At 42.6% G+C, this 24,832-nt stretch overlaps 1 protein-coding gene and 1 long non-coding RNA gene across 3 annotated transcripts in view; one reads left to right on the forward strand and one right to left on the reverse strand.

The window, feature by feature from the left end:
• The window catches only part of LOC127626747 (RNA binding protein fox-1 homolog 3-like), a 649,289-nt gene that overhangs the window by 421,460 nt on the left and 202,997 nt on the right, over positions 1-24,832 (forward strand). The window lies entirely within an intron of this gene.
• Positions 3,226-5,101, reverse strand: LOC127626748 (uncharacterized). The gene is made up of 3 exons (XR_007968490.1): positions 4,837-5,101; positions 4,581-4,724; positions 3,226-4,030 (listed from the first exon to the last, which is right to left on the reverse strand). It is a non-coding gene; the product is annotated as an uncharacterized LOC127626748 (long non-coding RNA).

Below are 24,832 nucleotides of genomic sequence, written 5' to 3' on the forward strand. Positions count from 1 at the left end.
ATTGTATTCAGAGGTGTTTCTCGCAGCAGAAAACAATGTCACTTTGTCTTTACAGCTTTTTTATGAAATCATGCTAGAGCAAAATGAGCATCATTTCAGTAAGGAAAAAAATTTCACGAGTAAAAAAAAGTTTTTAGCTAAACAGAATCAGCATTGAAACATAGTGTAAGGAATAAGTTATAGTCTAATGCGTGATTCGGCTTTATTTACTTCATTGTTTGGTATAATTAGGAGACTCAAAGCAATTACCTGTATCAACTTTTCCCAACTTTAATCTTTCCGCTTTACTTTTGGACATAGAAGCCTCTACTAATGGTATTTGGAAATGCAATGCTTCGAATAGCCAAAGCACATTTAGTGTTTAAGTGTGCTTGCATGCTACCACTCAAATCACTATAAATGGGTTTTACGTCGGCTAAAAACCACATGCCTTTTTGACAAATTAAGCAAATTACTCAATGCCTCTGTAATCAAGTGGAACAGCGCTGTCTTGCCCATTATACGCTTGTTTTTTGATTAGACCGTACCTCCATGCATTTCACTTCCTTTGCTGGTTTGATTATGGGAATGTGCTTTTAACTAAAATGGACTTGTGGCGCAGCAATCCATTCCTCATGCCCCCAAACTTCACTGCAGCCACTAAACTGCACCTTAACCAGATTAAGACACTTGAACCTGTTTGGAGAATCGAGCCTCCCCACCAGATGGAGAGAAATGGAGGGCGGTTGTTTTTGAATTAGGTCTTACTCGATTTTCCTTTGCGGGTTAATGAATAAATGAACTGGTGCAGTAATTGGAAGGGAGTGCGATGAGAGAGAGGGAGAGGAGCATGTAGCTCCATTGAGTTTATGGAGGCAGAAATGATGACGTTGGGTAAAGCACTGATTAGGAAGGTATAGTTCAGTGGGGCGAACTTTTGTTTAATGTGTGCTTGTGTGTGTGTATATGCATTTGGAGGGAGGGCTTGGCTTCATTATAAGGTGCTTTAAGTGCTTGGCTTCCATGCGACATGGCATGGATCTATTTTTTGAGGTGGCACAAGTGACAGTTCAACTCACTTGGTTCCTTAGCCGAGATAAGACATAACCAAAGGGGGGAAAAATGCACTAAATAATTAAATAATTTATGTTAATTATGTGTAAGATGTATTAGTGTTGTTGTATATTTTCCATTCAGCATACAAAAAGTCCTGGGTTCAAATCCCGACCTAAAAATATATGTATTGTTGACACAATACTTTTGGGAAGTTGACATGTTTTTTAGTGTGAAATGCTGTACTCTATCTAAACCTATTTAAAAAATAATTTTCCGAATTATTTTATAATTATGATTCTTGCGGTTTTAATGAACTAGTAATAACATAGAGACTATGCTATCCCATGTGTTGCAGGGCTCCCTGTTCTTCTATTCTATTTGATTCTATTATATTATATTTATAAAGGAATGCTTGGGAGTCTAAAATGCATATTCCTTATTGACAAACTAATGCTGAAGGTATAAATAAGCACCTTTAAGACAAATGTTTTTTGTGAAGCATCTTGTGTGCCAAAAACACATGATGTGTCCATGCACTTTTTTTAAATCAACTTCAAGATACAAAGTATTTAAGTATATAATAATCCAATAAAAATTGAAAATCAATATTGCAACTGATTATCATTTTTTGTTGTATGGAAAACAGCAACTTTGAAATTTTGATCATTTATTTTGATATCTTGTTTTACATGAGGAAATTTGAGTTTCGACTGACATGAGGCTGAGTAGATGATAACATCATTTTCAGTTTATACAAATAATTTATGAAACGTGTGCCTAAACTGACTAAATTTAAATGCAAGATTTTTGCCCTATTTTGTTACAACTTAATTAGCAGATTTGATGTTGTGGTTGTTTTGGAAGTTGCATTTATAATCCACTCAAATTCAGTTTCATGATGCTAGACGCTTCTGTACCATGGTGTGATCACATCATCTTTGCAAACAAAGGCAATGGAGGGCAGGTGTAGGGGACAAAGGAAACACTAATGTCCAGTAGCCGTGGCTGGATTTGCATGGCCCTGCACATAATGCTGAATCCTGTCAGATTGCCCTCAGAGTTGAATTTCAGCTTTTCAGCAGAATGTGTGAAATTGATAGCACTCTAAGGCTGCTCGGGCCTTGGCAGCTCACAAAACGAACGCAAAGCCTTTAATATCTGGCAAGCTTGTGCAACGAGGAAACCTTTCTCTATGTGGTGTGCAGATGCATTTCTGCTCAATTCTGGGTTTTTTATTATAGAGTAAAAAAATAGAGAGAATCTCTCATTTTCTGTTCCCTCCGAATATTCTAAGGCTTGCACTTTTCCCAAGACCTGCTGCGCTTGCGGCCAATATGGCGTCCCAGATGTGTTCACCTGCCGTTGGCAGCAGCCAGCTCCTAATTAAGACAGTCTGGCTTGGCCACCGGCTCAGCCTGGGCCTGCTCAGACCAAACCTTCCCCATCTGCCCTGCTGAAAGAAGAAAAACACCACCTTTACACTTCACTCCGCTTGACACCTGCTCTCAGGTGCACAGAGAGGGCGTTAGTTGCTGCAGGCAGAGTGAGAATGTGCATGACTGTGTACCAATGAAGGATAGACCTTGCATCAACATATGTATGCTCTCCTGCTACATAGTGTGCATAAAGCAGTTAAGTGATTAGGATGTCTGAATACTTAGTAGTCGAACAATACATTGCAAATTATAATAATAATTATTTTTTACTCAGTATGTTTTCTTGGTTTCCTCTACAGGTACCTAAAACAAAACATTGTCTAGATTTCAGAAAGCTAACATAATTTAGTAATGCTTATGCTTACAACAAGAAATGGGGTGGGGAAAAAATTAACTTTTATTTTTCGTACCCATGGAAGAAAATATGCAAGAAAACCATAGTATGAAAATTAGTTTTTGCAGTTTCCTCGGATGACGTGCTGCATCTGCTGAGATTCAACTTGTGCACTCTTTGATATCCCATAAAATTCATAAAGCAATGGTGGAGAACTGTGAGTCAGGCAGCTCTTTTCAAGTGTAAGTTCTGTAGATATCAAGAAGGTTGTTCATTGTGGTTGAGTTGTAATAACTTAACAACACCCGAATAAATCGCTTTCTTTTTCTTTTTATTAGTACAGTATATTATAGTTCAAAGAACACACAGGATGCAGTATGTCTGGGAATGTATTTATGCTACACAAATGCACACTTTAAGAACATTCTTTATTAACAGTTGAGAAGCAAGTTATTTATTGATTTCAGAACATACTTAGAAAGTACAGGAATTTGAATGCAGCTGGATTGAACTAAAGGTGACCTGTTTTTGCACAAAATGCATGAAGCACATCTTGCATCAGAGCAAGGTATGTAGCCATTTATAAGCTTGTGCCACACTTTTTGGTGTGTCTAAAAACTCTGCATCACAGCTCAGTGCAAGCCTATAAGCCTAGAGAAAGATCAGTCAAGACATGGAGATCAAACCCATGGATCGGGCCAACAGACAACTGTACAGCACAACACTGGCATTAAATATTGACTAAACGAATTGCGAGTCGGGGGAGTAAGAGAACATGACAAGGAGCATAACCAGTTCAGGGCTCTGACTTTTTCCCTCCTTCTTCAACTGAGAGAAAAGGTTTCTTGTCTCTGTAATGGAAAATGATGTCCCCAGGGCCAGTTGTCCTCCCAAGTGCTTAACCTGAACAAGCAGCACCCTCGGCATGCTGGGAAAAATAATGCAGATAGTGCTAGAGAAGAAATGGAGAGTCAGAGAAAGAGTGTTGTGGGTGTGTTTCAGAGAGACAGAGAAGCGGGGAAAGATAAAGGATGAAGTGGAGATGGAGTGTAAAGGGATATCACATACAATAAAATAGACAATGGAAATAAAGAAAATGAGGGCAATGATTAGTGGCACAAGTTTCACTAACAAATGATAGTGTTTTAATAGGAATAGTTCACCCATAAATGAAAGTTCACCCTTGTGTTGTTTCTTTCTTCCATGGAGTAAATATTGACCGAAGCTGAAATAGAAAGAAAGGCTTCTTTATACATGGTAAGAAACTGCAAATAGTAAAACATTTTCTCATGGGCCCCTGTTCTTACTTATTTAATGATACTGAAAACTTGAATGTTTTTCTTTGATATTATATTAGCGTTCATGTGAAAACAATGTACTAATACTAAAGAAACTTATTCAGATTAGATAAAAAGCTCTAATACCTCTTTAATATTTTCTCACATTTTTCCAAACATACTTTGTTCTAATTTAAATGATCTGAGAGCCAAATTAAAAAAAAGAATCCTAATATGGACGTGCAACAGTAAAGAGGTTGATATTTAAATGCACTGTTGCTGCCTGTTAACATAATGGGTTTGAAAATGACTGAGATAGTTGAGATATTACACGAAAATCGAACACCCCATAGCAACCCCCCCCCCATCCCACCCCCACAGTAAAAGGCACATACCTGCGTACACATGCACTTAGGCACTCAGAACACATTCCTGCACACTCAAAAAAAAGTCCTTCCTTATACCACACACCAAAAAATACAACCAAAAAGGATCAACCTCTTTTCATGGCACGTAACCTGTCAAACAATTCCCTCTGCTCTCCACCACCAGCGCACGCTCACTCCTGATTGGCCGAGCCACAGCGAGCGAGAATCCTGCAAGCCCCTCTCCCACTGAAACCCCAGCCTGCTTTCACTATCACTGTGCCAGAGAAAAAGATCAGTGAGAAATTAGAAACAAAGGAAAGAGGAAACACAAGAAAGAGACCAGAACAGGCATAACATTACAGACTTGCCCTACCACGTTTACTTACGGTTTTACCCCTGTTTACTCCCCTTCTGCCTCCTTGCACCACTTTTCATGTGCATCAGTTGAGCACCGAGACCAAGAGAAGGGAAGAACTGCTCCTACTGTCTCTCCATCCCCACTACTAACCAGCAACTCTCCACACCGGCTCCCCGCGGAAGCCGCCGCAGCAAGCAGCAGCCAGGAGAGCAGACGCTACTCTCTTCCCCTCCCCTCCCCTCTGCGCATGGATGCTGAGCCTCTCCATGGCTGTATCAGTGCCTGAAGTGTCAATGGACTCTTCTCCCTGCGGAGAAACACTGCCTCACTGAAGGAATGAAGGAAACAGCTGCCAAACACCTCCAGGAGTGCTTATAGAATTCTCCCACTCACCAATGAGACTCTGAGCAGACTGGCAAGGGGCAGAAGACGTGTGCAGAGTGAGAGTGACGTGACAAAAAGCCTTTTACTGTATGTGATTATAGGAAGAAGAAGAGAAAGAGTGCGGAAAGTAAAAGGAAACAAGCGAAGAGGAAGCTTCATCTTCAACGGCTCCCTTAGTCCATTTCTCTTCCTGTTTTTCCTCTTTTATTATCAGAGTTCTCTCTGGTTTTTCCCAAGCGGATAAGGTGTAAACAGTTGTTGTGCTTCAACTTGTTGTCAACTCAGGACTGATCTGGGAAGAGCAAAGGCAAAGCAGATCCACTTACAAACGGACTTTCAAGCCAATAGAATCAGACCCAGGCGGCCAGCGCTGTGCCCACACCTCGCCCGATTTCCTCCTGTGTGTGCCCACCAGCCCCGTGGCCGAAATGATGATGTACTTTTGGGTGAGTAACATCACTATGCACATCAGTTTGGCCTTAATGCCATTGTTTCTCCATATCCTCTCATCCAAATCAGGACCTGCTTTCTATCCCACCTTGTTGAAACCTGGATCATCTCCCTCTCCATTTTTCTCCTCCTTTATCTCTTGCTCTCTTCACCTACACTTCCTCTGAGTTTATCTCTTCCACTTGAATCCATACACACACTTTCTCTGGCTCTTTTACCGCTCTGCTCAGTCAGCCGAGCTGTTCAGAATGGATAGTATTGATGCTTTTTTTAAGGACAGAGGATCATATGACCTGATTTTGCATAGCTCTGGCAATTTCTCAGCTCACTGATGGGGAGTGTTCAAACTTGCATAGAGCAAAGTGGATGTACATTCACTTCTGCATTATTAAATCTACCTTCATCTGGGTCACACACTTCCCCATAGTTGATTTTAAAAGCTTGAAGAGGATTTTAAAGGCTGTTATTCCACTGTATGTAATGTAGTATATATGCCAATATACATGTAGTATACACTCACTGAGCACTTTATTTGGAAGACCTGTAGACCTTCTTATTCATGAAATTATCTAATCAGACAATTTTGTGTCTGCATTGCATTGCATAAAATCATTCAGAGACAGGTCAGGAGCTTCAGTTAATGTTTATATCAAACATCAGAATGGGGTAAAAAGATATCTCAGTGATTTCGACTGTGTCATGATTGTTGGTGCCAGATGGGCTGGTTTGAGTATTTTTGTAACTGCTGATCTCCTGGGATTTTCACACACAATAGTCCCTAGAATTTACTCAGAATAGTGCCAGAAAACATCCAGTAAGAGGCAGTTCTGCAGACTGAAACGCCTTGATGAGAAACATTGATGAGAAAGGTCAACGAAGTATGGCCAAACTGGTTCGAGCTAACAGAAAAGCTATGGTATCTCAGATAACCACTCTGTACAATTGTAGTGAGCAGAATAGCATCTCAGAATGCACAACACATCAAACTTTGAGGCAGATGAGCAACAACAGCAGAAGATCCCGTAAGGCACTTTGTTATGACCATAGAGTTCCTCATAAAGTGCTCAGTGAGTGTACATTCCAAGTAGTTTGATTAATCACCACATATTTATGTGTTCTTTGGGTATATCGCATGATATATACACACACAATCTCACACATAGTTGGTAATTTTTGTATGTTAGTAAAATGCTTTCTCTCATCCCTGCTTAATATGAAGAGAAAACTAACTATAAGTAAGCCATTTGTAGATGGATTTCCCCGAAAAGTGTAAACACTGTGGGTCTGTGGCACTAACAAAACATTGATCTGTTCATTTGAACTTCCTGACCAGTCTGACACAGCAACAACCAATGGCGTGTAGTTGGGGTGGGACTCTCTGTTTTCTGACCAATTAAAGTTGATGGGAAGTGGTCAGGAAACCTATTTGGTGATACCAGTGGTGCACAAATTACACAATTCAACTTTACTGTAGAAAAGAATTACTCTCCCCTTTTCTCAGTGAGTGAGAAATCGTACCTTAACCTCTGCTCAAACATTTCAAAATAATGAGGGCATGAAAGCCGAGAGATGCAGCGACACTAGAAATGTCTAACTGTGCTGAATATGGGCTTTTAGCTGTTGCTTTAGCTGGAAGCCCTCCTCCGCCATAAACCTGTTTCCCGTCCACCTTCCCTTTCCATCGGCCCCTCAATGTTCCCTCTCTCCCTATAAGGGGCCAGATAAAAAGTGCATGCTCGTAGATGTGGCAACCAGGATTTAATGATCGTCAGAAAGCAATCTCTCATCTTTGAGCTGGCTGTGCTCTTTGATAGTGCCGACTGCCCATTAATCATTCCCCTTCATCACTCCAGTCTCATCCGGCCCAGTGCGGGGCAGAAGGGCTCCACAGCAGCCGCTCGCCCTCATGCAGATGGAACAGGCTGTGTCACGGGGCCACAGGGGCCCGTTCTTTTAGAATCAGCCTCTCACACATGCCTAATCTAATCTGAGCTCACTTTCTGATAGCCCAGGTGAGAGGAGAGATAAAATTTACCCCTGTCAGACATCCTGTAACTGATTAGCTCACACAGGCAGAGTGACGGTTATATGTGATGACGGATAGCTCCATGTGTGTTTGTTTTTGTGTGTGTGTGAGATTGTATGTGTTTGTAGAGAGTGTTATTCCAATTTCTGAGATCAGTATATGTCAGAATATGGAAAAGCTCAGATTTTTCTTTCAACTCTGGATGTGTGTGAACAAGAAGGTGATTTCTCTCACATATTCAATAAGGGCATAGCTGTGAATTTAGTGTACAATTACGGATTTAATGATAATATCACGGATGCTCTATGTAATGGAAAAAAAGCAGTGGAAGACGGGGCGGAGGAGTGCAGCTCTGTCTCTGTTCAATAATAAATAATTGAGAGCTCAGAGTGAGGGGCTTGTTTTTCAGCAAGCAAGTGTAGAGATGGAAGAACGTAGAGCTTGTGCCTGGTTTGAAACAGCATGTTGGCCTATTTTTATAGCTTAGACCTAGACAACCTCTGCCATTTAGTTTTAATGAGATGTCCTATTGGTAATGTGTTCCACATCACCAAATTCTTGAATTTTTCTTAAAAAAAAAAAAAAAGCTGTCAATATCAATACCAGTGAATTGTACGATTCCTGATACCAATTTTAATACCGCAGAAAAAACTAAAATGCTATTGATTGCAATCCTTTAATTAAACTTAATTATTAATACAAATATTACCAAGTTAAATGAAACAATGACTTATGTAGTATTCAATAATTTCTCAATGTGTTTTTCAAATAATTATATTTACTGTTTACTTAAAGACTTAAGTAAAATAACCATAAGACCATGGCTAGTTGTAACACTTTTCCTGCAGTAAATATTTCTCAGAGTAGGTTTGTCCTAAGAACATTTAAACACATTCAGTAAAAATCTGCCTTCATAATATAGTTGACACTTGCCTAAATGTATGCAAGTGTGGTTTGATTATGTTTACCCAAAAGCTACAAAAATAATATGATGATAGTGAAAATTTACTTTTTAGAGTTGAATTCAAAAACATTATTCTAATTTAAGAGGGTTTTAAACTAAGCATTTTGAAACCAATATACATAACCTCTAATAAAGAAAACACAAATTTGCGCAATTTGAGTTTTGACTCAAAATCTTATCGATACTTAAATATACAGTAGCCCTAGTGAAAACTTTCATATGTGACAACTTTCCCCATTTCCCCTATAAAAAAAAATAAAAATGCAAGCAACAGAACAAATAAAAACAATAGAACAAAGATACAAATTAAGTTAGCATGGTGTCAACTTCAGATATATAACAGCAGGATCAAGTGTTCAAATAAATATAGAAAAGTAAAAAAAACTCCTTAAATTATTGTATAATATTACAAAAAGCACAAAAAACAGACAACATTGGCATGTGCATTTAATAGGCTAGAATCACCAAAAACTCAGTAATGACCATTGAAAAGTCTAGCAATGTAATTAGTCCATGACTGTCATTGTTTTGATTGGTTACATGTTGCTTATAAACAATGTAGCAAAACATAGTTTAGCCGAATCTCTTTATCGAGACACTGCCATTTACGTAAAACCCAAACCAAAGTTTTTTCGCTGATGTATTGACCACACATTGTTCTCAAAGTATGACAACAGATTTTAGAAGGACAGGCTTGCTTTTGTGGTTCTATAGAGCCTTGAATATGCATTCAAGGTAGTGGATATCTGAAGCAGCGTCAATCAGCCATGGAATTCGAAGTGGAGCGCGGCAGCCACTGGTGTCATATTGCTAAATGAAATGCTTGTTCTAATTTGTCACCACTTTAATTGATCTGTGTTCCCTAGTTGCATATTGTGGGTCCTGTAACATTTATCGTTTGTTCATTTCATCCAGTCGCTGTCTGGCAGCTGGAGAAAGTCTTATTCAGTGTGGTGTACAGGCTCTGGGATAGTAGCTGTAACAGGGTGACCTACAGTTGCACCGTCTTATTTGCTAATCCTTTGTTCTTTTCTTTTCTTTTTTCCATAGACCAGCTATTTTCAGCCGTGACATTTACAAATGCATGCCGAGCAAATCTTGGTTTCTGTAAAGTCATTATTGTTGACCCTTGGCTGTTTTTGTTTTTAAAGTCGAGTGCGATATTGTCAACTCACTTGCCAACATCTCAGCATCCATGCTGTCCAATCTCACCTTTTTCCTTACCTCACTCCATTACTTTCTCATTTCGTGCCTTTTTCTCTCCACATTTCTGTCAACGAGCGAGGTAATCGTGTCAACCAAGCTGAAAAGACCAGATAAAACCAGTATGAATGGGTTCATGCTAGTCTGGTGCTGGTTTAGCTGGTGAATCTGCTGTTCACCAGCAAAACTTTGCTGCTAAAGCTGGTTAAACAAACAAAGTATTGCTAGTTAATCTAGTTAGGAAGCCTAGTGGATACATCAGCACATCAGCTTCCCATTTTAGGGACTAGCATCCAGAACAGAAAACCATTTGGACACTTTTGGAATCTTAAAAATGTATGCATTTCAGTGCATTAGTGGAATCTGCAAACAAATCATGCTAGACATTTTTTTCAGAACTATTTTCAGAGACATTTTTGCAAATAACTTTAACCAACTGGTAATCAATGGAAATGTTACTGTATGTGTGCAGTCAGTTCCGCTTAAGTTCACACAGGTGTTCTAGCAGAATAACCACAGGTGTAGATCACCACATTAACTGTTGGCAAAACTGTCCAAATACTTCTTGTCTTACTTTTGATCTATTAGTTTAACATTTTAAGCCTAGATTTTTTAAATGTACTTATCGGGGTTACTGTTTGCTGGTGACCAGTTTTGCTGGTCTTTTCAGCAAGGAATACAGGAACCACATTGCAGTGGTGAGGTGCTACGGATCATCTACCAAAACTCAAACCTCCCACCTATTTTTACAGGCCCCTGGGGCCCTCACTGCCAGTGCAGGGGACCCTGCTGCTCTTCCCTCAGTCATGTGTAATCCCACAGCCTCATTCTGGCTCTTACACGCCCGTCACGGCCTAATCTTCACTTCGCTGCAGATAAGACCATTAAACAGCAGAGAAGGAGAAAGATTTCTCCCTGGGCTGCAAGAGGCATGTGTGCACCAGTGATAATCATGCAGTTCTGCAGAGAGAAAAAGAGAAGGAGAAACAGAAATAGATGGCTAATGGTGGCTGTTTACACAGGGTTTCCCAGGAAAAAGGTCATTACAGGGACGCTCCATTATCTCTAACTCTCTCGTTCTCCATTTTTCTGAAGGTGTGACTTCAGGGCATTATCCCCAGCACAGTTTAATGCCTGACACCTTTCTAATGGACTGTGAGAATGAGAGGTGAGGTGGTCGGCCTGCTGTGAGAGATCAGTGCCCCCTGCAGAGTAGGGATTGCTCCGACTAGTTGATTAGTTCTGCAGCTGGTCAACGTGTTGGATGTTGACTAATCGTGGATCGCATGACTTCAGTTGTTCTATACATTCTGACAGTAGGAGGAAACTTCCTCTGTCCACAAACTGCCTCTGCGTTCAGTAAAAAATGTAAATAAAAAAAATTCTTAAGCAGTATTTTTATCTTATTTTCCAGGCATATCTAATAAATCAAAAAGCAAAAAAATAAAAATAAAGAACAGTTATAGCAATTTACCAACAGGTTATGAAAAATGTACATATTTAAAGATATATTTAAAAAATTAAATTATTTTGCTTTCTAAGTAAAGAAATTTTTTTTTTTATCTGGATATTTTTACTGGAATACAAGACAAAAATAAAATTCATATAATTCATATTAATATAATAGTTTAGCTGCATGTCATTAGTTTTGAATAATAACCTGTAACAGGCTAATATTTTTGGTATTATTTGCAAAAGTGGCAAGAAAGGGAACCTGCATTCACAAAGGACATTTTAAACGAACAATGTTGTAAGCGGTTAGGACGTCGAAGATGGTCTGACGTCTCCCACCTTTAGTGTTTCCATACGAGCCAAAAATCGTGCAATCCACTTTACAAGTAATCAGATGTCGCCCACAGCCTGACAGAAACTATAAGTGAGTAGGACTGTTTTTGCACTGTTTTTTGACAATGGAAGCAGAATAAATCTGTCATCAGAAATATGCACCCTTTTGTTTGTCAGCTGCACGGACATTCTTTCCACTCACACTCTCTGTTAACACAGTGTTAGACTCTCTGGAAACAGCAAATATCTCAGATGCAGCATAGCGTATTATAAGACATTTACATATGTAAATATTGACTGGCCGACTAGTCAACTAGCTGACTAGTAAAAATGAGTTGTTGCAAACACAGGGATCAATAGTGCTGTGGTCAGTCCCAAGAACGGAGAGTCGGGTCAGGCAAAGGGCTTCTGCTCTTCAGGCCACCGAGCCAAGCACCGAGAGAGAGGCTGACCAGTTTATTTAGTTCTCGAATCAGCATGCTCAGACAGTTGAATTATTAGGGGGGATGTTGGTCATCCTGTATTCCAAGGGCACATCCTTTATTAAACCCAAACGGTGAGGAGTTTAAAGAGATTGAGCAAAGTGATAGGACATAAAGCAGAAAAAACTACTAATAACTGTAATAACTTCTGTAATAAGTAGTTCTTTATATAAGTGTAAGATGTAACAGTATAGTGGTGCAGTTTTTGTTTGGCATGCAAGGGTGACATAGGTTCAAATCCCAGTAATATATCATATCATAATATATCATTTGTTTATGAACCAGGCCCTTTATTCACAAAAAATCTTAAGACTAAAAGTAGCTCCTAAAGTGGATATTTAGGAGCAACTCTTAAAAAGGGCCAACGCTACAACAACGCAAACATCCCACACATGTAATTATTTATTTATTTAAAGTCTGGAATTTTTCCCGTTTTTTGAAAGTCTGAGCGAGTTATGTGAATCTATATCAAACAGTATCCACCTCTAACAAACTTCATCAGTGAACATATCAGCTGAATATAAACAAGTTCAGTAAAACTGAGGTAAGATACTAACAGATATTTTCAGACGTATTTATTGTGAACATTGAAGTGTTTGTTCAGAGTTACATGTTTTATGGTCACTTGAATAAGAGTGCGTGCTCACTCTTCCTCGGGCGCTGAGATTGAGGGAGACACGCAAAGCAAAGTTGGTTAAGATTAAACTGATACACTTGATTTAAATGGTAAACGAACATGCATTTATGACATGTATCCATGTATGCCTACAGAGAGAACTTCAATATGAAAACAAGCAAATTTCAGGCATTTAAGGTGATTTAGAAATTAGACTTTTTTAAAGTCCCTTTCGGGGGTAAGGACATATTGTCACCATAAGCAAGCAGATATTACAGCTTTTCCTACTTACATTACAACTTGTGGACAGATTTGCCACTTCCTTGTGCTGTACTGATAGGCTGAACACTGGGGCAGGCGCATGCTCTGACATCGCAATCCACGTATATCTTCTCTATTAAACATTAAACATGATTGTCACTAGAAGGCAAAATGCAACAGTCGTATCCGCAAGTCGGGTATTTTCGTCAGTCATTGATGCTCTATGCAGATGGCCGCTCGAATACTTTCCATGGCTTCACCTCTTGCTGGCAGTTTACCAGCAGTTTTCTGGTGTATCAGCTATCCAGTGTATATATATTTATATATAACTCAGTGATTTTAACACTAAAAGTAGCTCCTAAACCAACGACAGCTTAGCAGTCCTCCTGTCATCATCAATCCACACGTTAAAAACTATATATTAGAATATCATTTTGACATTGACCATTGGAATCACAATTGAGTCGATGTCTTTTAATAATATAATATTATAAATATTATAATGTTGACATTGACCCTTTAAAAAAGGTATTTCCTGAATTGCAAGGTTGTTTTCATTATTGAAACCTTAGTTAGAGATGCAGTTATCTCTCCCAAAAAACAACCCAATTACAATTACAAATTCTCTGTGCTCCCTGGCCATAGGCAAAATGAAACGTGGATGAATTGGGAATTTCTGTTATTCATCAGCAGAATCATCTTTCAAACTACATATGCCCTCTCCAGACTGCACGACGTCTGACAATTCATAGCGTATTGTTTTCCTATGGATGTGTGCACACTGCAAAGATAAAGGGGGCATTCACATTCACAGAATTATGGCAATTGCGGGCTATCTGTTTTTTTTATGCTGTTGACAGGATTCACGCTCACTTCATTACATCAACACAGGAGAAAGAAATATTCATCAACTGAAAAAAAATCTATCTACATATCTATTCGTCCATACATCCATCCATCTATCTATCTATCTATCTACCTACTATACTGTATGTATGCATGTATGTATTGTATTTGTATATTTTTGTCTGTCTTAGCTGATAAATAGCGGTTCCCTGTCTACCAGTCACTGTGGGCGATTTAAAAGAGCACGATAATAAAACATGACGTCATCCATGTCAACTCTGCCTTACTCCTATCTTAAGATGTTCTTAGTAAAACTTGCTCTTAGAAGGTTTTAAGCCAAAACTCCTAGTTATGAATTCTTTGGATAACTCCTAGTGGTAAGATAAAAATCTTTGTGAATACGGGCCCAAGTTTATGCATTTGCAATTTAACTTGAAAGCCAGTGATCAGTATGCATTTTCCTTGTTTGGAAAAAAGCAGCTTTGACATTTTGATTCTAATTCATTTTGTGATTCACCGGAAAATGTCCTACTAGTTTCAAAGACATCATTTGCAGTTGAAAGAAAATGAAATGCAGAAAGTGCAACACAATTGGATTGACCAAATTAAGACTTTAGACAAACACTTTTTACCTTATCAAAATTGTGTGCCATTTACACTTACAACTTACAATTTTTTTTTTTTTACTTTCTTTTGCAGTGAAATATTCAAAGATAAAAATGTATATATGGGAAGTTGCATTCACAATCCACTTGGCTGAAAAATCTGATGGAGCTCGGGATGAGAGACGAATATTATAGGGAGCGGTCTGGGGGGTGTTGAGTTTAGCACATAGTCAGGTACAGCTGTTGCTCTGCCAGCCATGGGTCATTAAGATACAGAAGGGACACACAGACAGTAAAACTAATGGCAGGACACTGACATTAACGTTATAGGTTATTGACCCATCTGAGGGGATTTATGGCACAAATCAAAAGACAGTGTCAAAAGGAATAAACTAAATAAGAGCATTTTCACACTCTCTGCCCTCTCAGAGTTCTAGCACAAAACTTACAATCAATTCCCCGTGCATTTTACTAGACAACGCTCAAGAGCAAACCTCAACTACTGCCGGCAGTTCTCACACACTTTTCACTCTGTCTCCCTCTCTATATATCTTTCCCTCACATTTTCACTCTCTCTCTCTCTGGTGTGTACAGGTCATGCAGAAAGTGATGTGCCGTTTGAAGTGCTGTTTCATTGCCAGCCCCTTTGTTCCCAGAACACCCATAGCTTGACATGTCTCAGTTCACAGCCTGTCTCTGTGTGTGTGTGTGTGTGTGTGTGTGTGCGTGTGCGTGTGTGTGCGCGCGTGCGTGCGTGTGTGTGTGTGTGTGTGCGTGTGGACACATATGTTACATGTGCAGAGGCACGCTTCACCTGAATGTGAATAGCATATAATAATTTACTCACATAGAGCAATTAGCTAATTATCTGTAAACATTATTCATGGTGGTAATGTCTCTTGGTTTGTTTCTCATAAATTGAATCACAGGTATTCAGTCATTTAAAAGGCAATTTTTACTCTGATGTCACAATGTAGTTAGAAACATTTTTCTTTTCATGGTAATTTTAGATCTAAACTTTCAAAATTAATTCTAAAATATTATCACCATGAATATCCTTAAATGTGTAGTGTAATCTCTGACATCAGCATAATTGCAAAATAATGACAGTAACCCTTTACAATAAGGTTCCATTCATTTACATTAGTTAAAGCTTTAGCTATCATGAACTAAAAATGAACAATATATTGTTTACATTATTTATTATTCTTTGTTAATGTTAGTCAATAAAAATACAATCGTTCATTGTTAGTTCATGTTAGTTCATATTGCATTAACTAATGTTAACATACACAACTTTTGATTTTAAAAATTATCTTGAGGATGGCTTGTTAGTGATTGTAAAAGAACTGTAATATCAGTATTCTAAAAGCATTTAAGCATTACACAGTCCATTAACTATAAGACAGGGCTTGACTGGCAATCTGGCATACCGGGCATTTTCCCGGTGGGCCGACGCACTTTGGGGCCGATCAGGGATGGACTGGCCAGTGGGAGAACAGAGTGGGCTGGTGGGTCGGCCGCAAAAGTGCCGAATGGGCCGCAATAAGCAAAAATGAGCCGCCGCGATATGCAGAAAAGGACAGCGAACCAAACCCACCCCCAACCCCCACCATTTGGGCCAGTTGCCATGTAAAATCCTGGGCCGATTTCTCTTCCCAGTCCAGCTATAAGCTGTTAAGATATAGGGCACGTTGCACTTTCCTGAATTTTTTTTAGCCAGACAATATTCCTTGGTGAGTCGCTAAATTATGGTTACAAATGTCGTTATTAATTCTGGAAAAAGACATAATGTTGTATAAAATACCCTCTGCTGTCATTTAGCCCAGTGCAAATAGAAAGGCCACTGTATGTCACTTTTAGTGCTTGCCACTGAGCTCCACTTTTTCACCTCACTCAGAGGGTCCCGCAAGGCCAGAGACTTTTTTTTTCTCAGATGTCTGCTCCACTGGCCTAATGTGGTCTGTCTGCAGGCCTTCAATTTGGGTATGTTTTGTCTAAAAGCCTTTTTAATGTCCCACTGTTTGGTTTTGGGGGCAGAATGCAAGCAAAATGCAAGAAGAAAGCAACAGGACACCCGCTTGAGGCTTTGAAGGAAGGTTAAAAAGAGATAACCTTGTCAAAGAGGAATGCACAATGCCAGCTTCACCCATTTTTAGTACTTTTCTGCTCGGTACAGGATATATTTAATTTATATAAGTTTCTGGACATCTTAATATCTCTCCTCTCACTTTGTGATTTTTACAAGTCAACTCTTGTAGAACTGAAGAGCTGAACCAATCTTTCTGTTCTTTGTCTTCTTCCTATTTCTCTTTTAATTTAAAGGTTAAGTGTGTACTTGTTTTTATACTAAAATACTTTCACCTATCCATGCTTAATGTGCAGAGACAAGTATAAATAAGTAAGCCATTCATTGAAATGTTTGCCCAGAAAAGTGCAAACACAGTTGTGCTATCACAGCATTGCTCTGTTTGTTTGAGCATCATTACCACCCTGACTTAGCAACATTGTTTCAATCAGTGGTGTAAGTTATAGCCAATGGATGATGTGTTTGAGACCTGAAACCTGTTTGAAAACCTAATTTCAAGGGATTGTGACTGTTCAGTGATAAGCTTGCAGAGCAAGTACTTGTTTTTGATTGTGTATATGTATATGAATAGTAAATTGTGCATCTGTGTAAAAAGTGTTCATGTTTTCTTAGGACCCGGTGTGTACACACCACTCACATTAACGTCAATAAAAATACTCCAAAGGGATCGGTTTATTTGTTTGGCCAAATGTATTCCAACATACTTGCTGTTCTCTCATAGACGACTGTTCACACCATGTTCAATGTAACTACATGATAGAAAGTATTACATTTTTGCACCATGAGTCAAAACAAATCATGCTAAATTATATTTTGGATTCAGTGCAAATGAGTGCATAGATATGCACTCATCTAGTTTTACAGATCGCTCAGTCCTTTAAGCGATTAATAAATGAAATTGATATTTTGATCAGTCTATTTTTAAAGGTAAAAAATGAGGGAACCTTTCTTTTCTCACTTATCTCTTAAATGAGGCAAATGTCAGCCTGTCACAACACAGCCTAAATAGACAGACAGGTGTTTTCCGCAGATCCTAGTAACCGTTTACTTTACATCACTGCTGTTTGGCAGCATACCTGATCCAGCTCTGATACTTTGCGGGTCAAAGTTAAAATCCATAATGTTACTACCATATCATAAAATCCATAATGTTACTACCATATCATGAGACAATTCCACACACACGTTCCTGTTTTGATCAAACGCCACAATATCAGTATGATGTCCCAAACTTTCACTTTTTACTTTTTTGTGCTTTACAATTCAAGCTAAACATATTTCACTACAAGATCTATTGATTACTCAGTTCATTTTATGGAAATGGTCTGGTGTGGTTCCTGCTTTCTCTGCATCTTACAGAATGATTTTGCAATGTGTCACCTCTCCTTTCTCTGAAAACGGATAAAAGAAAAACATAAAAGTAGTCCATATGACTCATGCTCTTCAGTATATTGTGCAATAAAAGGCATGCAATAGTTTTGTGTGAGGAACTGACCAAAAGTCACTTTTGTGGATAATTTCTCCCTCTGCTGTTTGACTTAAAACTAATATGGTGTTGTTGATGTCAGTGATGTTTGCTGTCAAATGACGTCAACGACAGCTTTTGTACCATACAACTTTTGTAGTCCATTTTAGAGACTTAAATTTGACTTCAGAAGACTTGGAATGCAGCACATGAGTCATATGGACTACTTCAATGATAATTTTATGCTGCTTTTTTTGTATCATTTTGGAGCTAGTCACTACCAGTTCCCTTTTGCTCTCATTATATGGAAACGAGCAGCCAGGATACCTTTTGTATTCCACAAAAGAAGCAAAGTCAAATGGATTACATGGCGATGAGTGAATGATGACAGAATTTTCATCTTTTGGTGAACTTTAAGGATTCTAAAGGCTCATTTATACATACTGGGTGAACAGGATTATTTTAGTTTGTCTAAAATTATGATGAAATGCTTTTTGTTCTGCCAAGGTGTTCGTTTGGTGACATTTCTTCTTTTCACGCTCTCTCTGAAATTCTTCACCTAGGAGAACTCAGATAGTCGAGGAGCGTTGATGATTGGTTAAAACTAATTGAGGATGTGGTTTGGACATTGTTTTTTATTATTTACAATCACACGTGCCATTTTAGGATTAGTTAACTGGGTTCTCTTACGAGAGGTTCTCTCGTATTGCGTAAGCTAGCTTACGCTACGGGAAAGATTCATCTTTTCTGAGATATTGAAGCCAAAAAATTATCCTTAATTTTGTATCATTTGTCAACGCAGTGCAGCAACTGCAGACCTTGAGCGGGCTAGCTAGCGAGCTCATTGGTTGCTCTGCGGCAACTGCTGCAGCCTATAGACGAACTTGGGCGAACTCGCGTCCAATGAGAGGCATCCGCGCGCTTACTGCATCAAAGCCCGCCAAAATGGGCGTGGCTAGAGTGCATATAAGCGTAGTTCGTAGGCTGGAACCCTGATTTTCATCTCTTCAGCGAAGCTCTTCGCATCTCTGAACTGGAAGCCGCGTCGCCGTTCGAGGGGCATCTAGCAAGCTTGGACAGTGCTCGAAGAAGCCGGCCGTCTTCGCCACCTTCAGCCATCCTGCGAGCTACGCCATCCGGCGACGTATCCTTTTTTAGAGCAAGCTAAGTTCCTCAGCGAACTTCACAAAAAGAGTATTGAGCGTCTTTTTAAAGATGCCTCGCACTTCCTGCGGCTCATGCCGCGCTCCTCTCAGCACCGGAGACCGCCACCTCATCTGCGCTCTCTGCCTGGGACGGGAACATGCAGAGCTCGTCCTCGCTGACGGCGGATGCGACCTCTGCGAGGAGCTTCCAATGTCGACCCTGCGGGCTCAACTCGAAGCATGCAAAACCGAAGCCGCCGCGCCGCCTTTCGTTTCGCCGCGCAATAAGAAGCGCTGCTCCCAAAGGCTGCCGGAACCGGTGTTAGAATCGAGTGCCTCGCCGGAGCCTCTCCCTCGAGTCTCGCTTTCACCCTCCCCGCCCCCCCCGGGACGCGCAGTTGCCGCCGAGGGGCCGCACTGCTGCCATCTGGGATGACGAGGCGGAGGATAAGGGTTGCTGTTCCATCATGGCTTCGGACAGCGAGGAGTGGTCAGACTCACAAGCCTCCTCCTCGGCCCAGGAATCCAGAGGATTCGGTAGCAGCACACCTTTGCCCGCCATCCGCGAGATGGCGGTCTAAGCCGGTGCTCCCGTCTAGGCCTGCAGAACTACTTCCGCCTGTGTTGGCCGCGCCTATGCCGCCGCCGGACAAGCCGCATCTGCTCTGCATTCCATGGCCGTCTTACAGATCCTCCAAGCGGACCTCCTTCGAGAATGGGATGAGAAAGGCGGACACCCAGAGGCTGTTTCAGATCTAAGGAGCGCGACGGACAACGCGGCGCTCTCTCTGTCCGGTCTCTTCGGTTCCGCGGTGAGTGGCATTGTTGACCGTTTCACGGAAGTCCAGAAATCCACCCAAGCCATGAATCTCTTCCTGCCTCGTCACGCTAGCTCCTCTGCAGGCCGCCCACGTGACCAGCCTCCTGCACGAGCCTCTTCACAGCGCCCAGCTCAGCAAAGCCAGACTTTTCAGCGGCGACAGGGCGACCGCCCTAGGTCACGCTCAGACAGCCGCCGCAGACCGCCGCCCCCCCGCGGGCCTCGGCCTAAGATTGCGTTGAAACCTGAGCAACCGAAGTCCTCCTGGCTTTGTTGAGAAAATGACGGCTCAGTCCCGCCGCAGCCGGACAGCCGTCAAAGCTTCGCCCTCTGTCAGTCCCCTTCTCTCAGGCTACTGCAGTGGTGGATTCAGCAGCCAACAAGCCGGTGATACTGCCCGCTTGCCTGCACTCAAACGCCGTTTTCACGGCGACCCAAAGAAATCTTGTAAAGAGCAAACATGCCTTATGTGTAGAAAATGTGCCCACAATCCAGTGTTCACCCCTACACACAAGCATTACACTTCCCGTGTCCCGATCAGAGCCCACTCACATAAAGCGGACACAGCCCGCTCGAGTGTTAGAGTCAATAAACGCGCTCACGAATACATGCGCGCGCCCATTCTCTGCCCGATCTGTCACACGACCAGCCTTGTGTAGAAAATGTGCCCACAATCCAGTGTTCACCTCTACACACAAGCATTACACTTCCCGTGTCCCGATCAGAGCCCGCTCACATAAAGCAGACACAGCCCGCTCGAGTGTTAGTCAATAAACGCGCTCACGAATACGTGCGCGTGGCCATTCTCTGCCCGCTCTGTCACACGGCCAGCAAACACTTCTCTGTATGTAAGTCCCGTGCCTGTGACTATGCTCGCGCATCACTTAACAGATGTGACTCTTTCCCCATTCACCTCAATCGGGAAGTCACTCACAGAACAGCCTGTCCCTGCTGTCTGCGAGCAGTCATGCATAAGCACCGTAAGCGCGCTCACACATTCTGTTCAGCGCGCTGTGTGCGGCAATCAGGGCGATTTGGCCATTCACCCTCTAGCGTTACGCTTCAAAGCGTGGGAAGCTATCCCAGGATATCCAAATGGGTGTTAAGCACAATAAAACAGGGCTATTTGCTACAGTTCGATCGCCGCCCTCCCCGCTTCAGAGCGCGGCTCGAAACTATTGTGAACACGGAAGCAGCTGCATGCTTCGTTCAGAAATAGCAAACCTTCTGTTCAAAAGGGCCATAGAGAAAGTGCCGCCTTCGCTGAGCGAGTCGGGGTTTTACAGCCGTTATTTTCTTGTTCCCAAGAAATACGGCAGCCTCAGACCAATATTAGATCTCAGGGTTTTGAACAAGGTGCTTGCAAAAAGACCGTTCAAAATGCTTACAATCAGGAAACTCCTCGCGCATACGCACCAGGGGGACTGGTTTATCTCTCTCGATCTGAAAGATGCCTATTTTCAGATTCAGATAAATCCCCGTCACAGGCCATTCTTGCGATTCGCCTTCGACGGCCAGGTTTATCAATACACCGTCCTTCCGTTCGGCCTGTCTTTAGCACCCCGTACTTTCACGAAGTGCATGGATGCGGCGCTCCCACCCCTGCGGAGTCAGGGCTTGCGAATTCTGAACTATTTGGACGACTGGCTGATTATGGCACAGTCACATACGGAGCTTCTGTCTCACAGAACAGTTCTCTTCAGCCATCTGAACAGTTTGGGTCTTGCAGTCAAATGGACCAAGAACTCACTACAGCCCAGTCAGGCAATTTCCTTCCTTGGAATAGAACTAGACTCCGTGGCAATGACGGCTCGCTTATCTACACAGCGCGCGCGCCGTGTTCAGCGACTAGCCGCGTCCTTTCAGATGAACAGCCTCACGCCTCTGAAAAATTTCAGAGAGTGCTAGGTTACATGGCATCAGCCGCAGCAGTACTTCAGCTGGGTTTACTGCGCATGCGCCCGCTTCAGCATTGGCTAAACACCCGCGTGTCTCGCCGGGCTTGGACCCGCGCATCTAGCCAGCCGATCAAGGTGACTCAGACCTGTATTTCAGCTCTGCAGCCCTGGCCGAATGGTATCAACGGGGAGTGACGATGGGAGCTGTATCTCGCCGAAAAGTCATCTCGACAGACGCGTCCAACACAGGTTGGGGCGCGGTCTGCGAGGGCTCTCCGGTTTTTTTTGGCCTATGGTCAGTTCAGGAAAAGCTCCTTCACATAAATTGTCTAGAAATGATAGCGGTCGAGTACGCGCTTGTGCGCTTTCTCCCGGTCATTCAGGGTCACCACGTCCTGGTCCGTTCGGACAACAGATCTGTGGTATCCTACCTAAACCGTCAGGGCGGTGTCAGATCCAGGAACCTCTTCCGTCTGACCAAACGCATACTGAGTTGGTCCCAGTGCCACCTGCGCTCGCTGAGGGCGACGCGACGTGCCAGGCCACCTGAACGACGGCCCAGACAGACTGTCCAGAGACAATATTCCCCAAGGGAATGGTCCCTGCACGCTCAAACAGTCCAGAAGTTATGGCGCATATTCGGCAGAGCAGAGATAGACCTCTTTGCGTCAGAAGAGAACTCTCACTGCCCAATATTTTTCTCGAAAAGCGAGGACGCGCTGGCCCAGGACTGGCCCAACCGCCCGCTTTACGCCTTCCCTCCCGTCTCACTATTGCCACAGGTAATGCAGAGGATCAGGGAAACGTGTCACTCAGTGCTCCTCATAGCTCCGCGTTGGGAGAATCAGACATGGTTCCCGGAGCTTACGCAGCTGTCACTGACAGCGCCGTGGCCCATCCCAGTGAGAGCAGATCTCCTCTCTCAAGCTCACGGCACGATCTGGCATCCCCACTCAGAGTGCTGGGTGCTGCACGCCTGGGTGATCAACGACTACCCGTCGCTCTGCCAGAAGGGGTAATAAACACCATTATACACGCTAGAGCCCCTTCCACGAGAAGACTCTATGCGTCAAAATGGTCTGTGTTTTCAAAATGGTGCACCGACAGAGACCTGGACCCACGGACATGTGGGGTGTCGTCGCTGCTCGTGTTTTTACAAAGAGCTGCTAGATAAGGGCAGATCCCCATCCACGCTCAAAGTGTACGTGGCGGCCGTCGCGGCGTTCGCTGAACCCCTGCACGGCCAGTCACTGGGAAAAAACGAGCTGGTCATCCGCTTCCTCAAGGGAGCTAGAAGGATGAACCCCCCAGTGTAATGGTGTTCCTATCTGGGATCTTTCTATAGTTCTCGAAACTAAAGCCCCCCCTTTCGAACCGCTTCAATCCGTGGATTTGAAATACCTTTCACTCAAAACCGTTTTTCTGACTGCCCTGTCATCAGTCAAACGTGTGGGAGACCTTCACGCGTTGTCTGTCAGCGCTGCGTGTCATGAGTTTGGACCAAGTGACTCCAAGGTCATTTTAAAGCCTAGACACAGCTATGTTCCCAAGGTGATCGGTACTCCTTTCAGAGCACAGGTCATTTCCCTATCGGCGCTGCCAGCATCCGATAGCAACGCGACGCCAATCTCCTTTGCCCAGTCAGAGCACTGAGATTGTATACTGCGCACTCCGCCTCTTTCAGACGCTCTGAGCAGCTTTTCGTTTCGTTCGGAGGGCGCACCAAAGGTCTCGCCGCCTCGAAACAGACACTGTCTAGATGGATAGTGGACGCTATTGCTGCCGCATACGCGTCAAAAGACCTGCCATGCCCGTTGGGCATTAGGGCTCACTCCACTAGAGGCATGGCCTCATCGTGGGCATGGTCCAGCAGGATTTCCATTCACGACATATGTGTGGCAGCGGGCTGGGCTTCCCCCTCCACCTTTGTCAGATTTTACAATCTGGAAGTGCCCGCCCTGCAGGCAAAACTACTAGCGGTTTAATCACGCTACAGCTCCCCTGGTGAGCTGCACTGATGGGACTCATTCCACACAGACCGGCACCGCCGCTCTGTCGTTCCCTTCCCACTATGTGCTTATGTATTACACACACACTGGCCCGCACTCTTGCCGGCCAAATATTATTTCCCCACTCACAAGGGCTCCCCGGGTCCCCCGCCCCGGGGCTCATGCAGTGGATGCTTGGCGTGCACGGCGTTGACAATGGGTTCCCGTGAGCGTAGCTAGCTTACGCAATACGAGAGAACCTCTCGTAAGAGAACGAATCGGTTACCTACCGTAACCTCGGTTCTCTGTAGATGAGGGAATGAGTATTGCGTAGCCGGCCTTGCTCGCGCCACGAGCGACTTTCGCTTCATTCAATGAAAACCAGGGTTCCAGCCTACGAACTACGCTTATATGCACTCTAGCCACGCCCATTTTGGCGGGCTTTGATGCAGTAAGCGCGTGGACGCCTCTCATTGGACGCGAGTTCGCCCAGTTCGTCTATAGGCTGCAGCAGTTGCCGCAGAGCAACCAATGAGTTCGCTAGCTAGCCCGCTCAAGGTCTGCAGTTGCTGCACTGCGTTGACAAATGATACAAAATTAAGGATAATTTTTTGGCTTCAATATCTCAGAAAAGATGAATCTTTCCCGTAGCGTAAGCTAGCTTACGCAATGCTCGTTCCCTCATCTAGAGAGAACCGAGGTTACATTAGGTAACCGATTCATTTCTATCATTAGAAATGTAGAAATTTGAAGCCTGAAAACTTGGTAACTCCCTATTGTAAAAATATTACAACAGAGACAGCTTATCTAATGTGTTGTCCGCCATAGCGTTGACATCCTTCCTTCACCCTCAACAAACTAATTTTAAAATTTTGCCATGCATATTTTAAACTGTTCTCCTTGGGTGCTCTAGTTCGTCTAGGAAATAAAAATTATCCTATATTATATGTTAGGCTTAAGAGTACAATGCTTTTACGCCACTGCCTTTAAATCTGGT

This window comes from Xyrauchen texanus, chromosome 33 (genome assembly GCF_025860055.1).
Source record: "Xyrauchen texanus isolate HMW12.3.18 chromosome 33, RBS_HiC_50CHRs, whole genome shotgun sequence".
NCBI lineage: Eukaryota > Metazoa > Chordata > Actinopteri > Cypriniformes > Catostomidae > Xyrauchen > Xyrauchen texanus.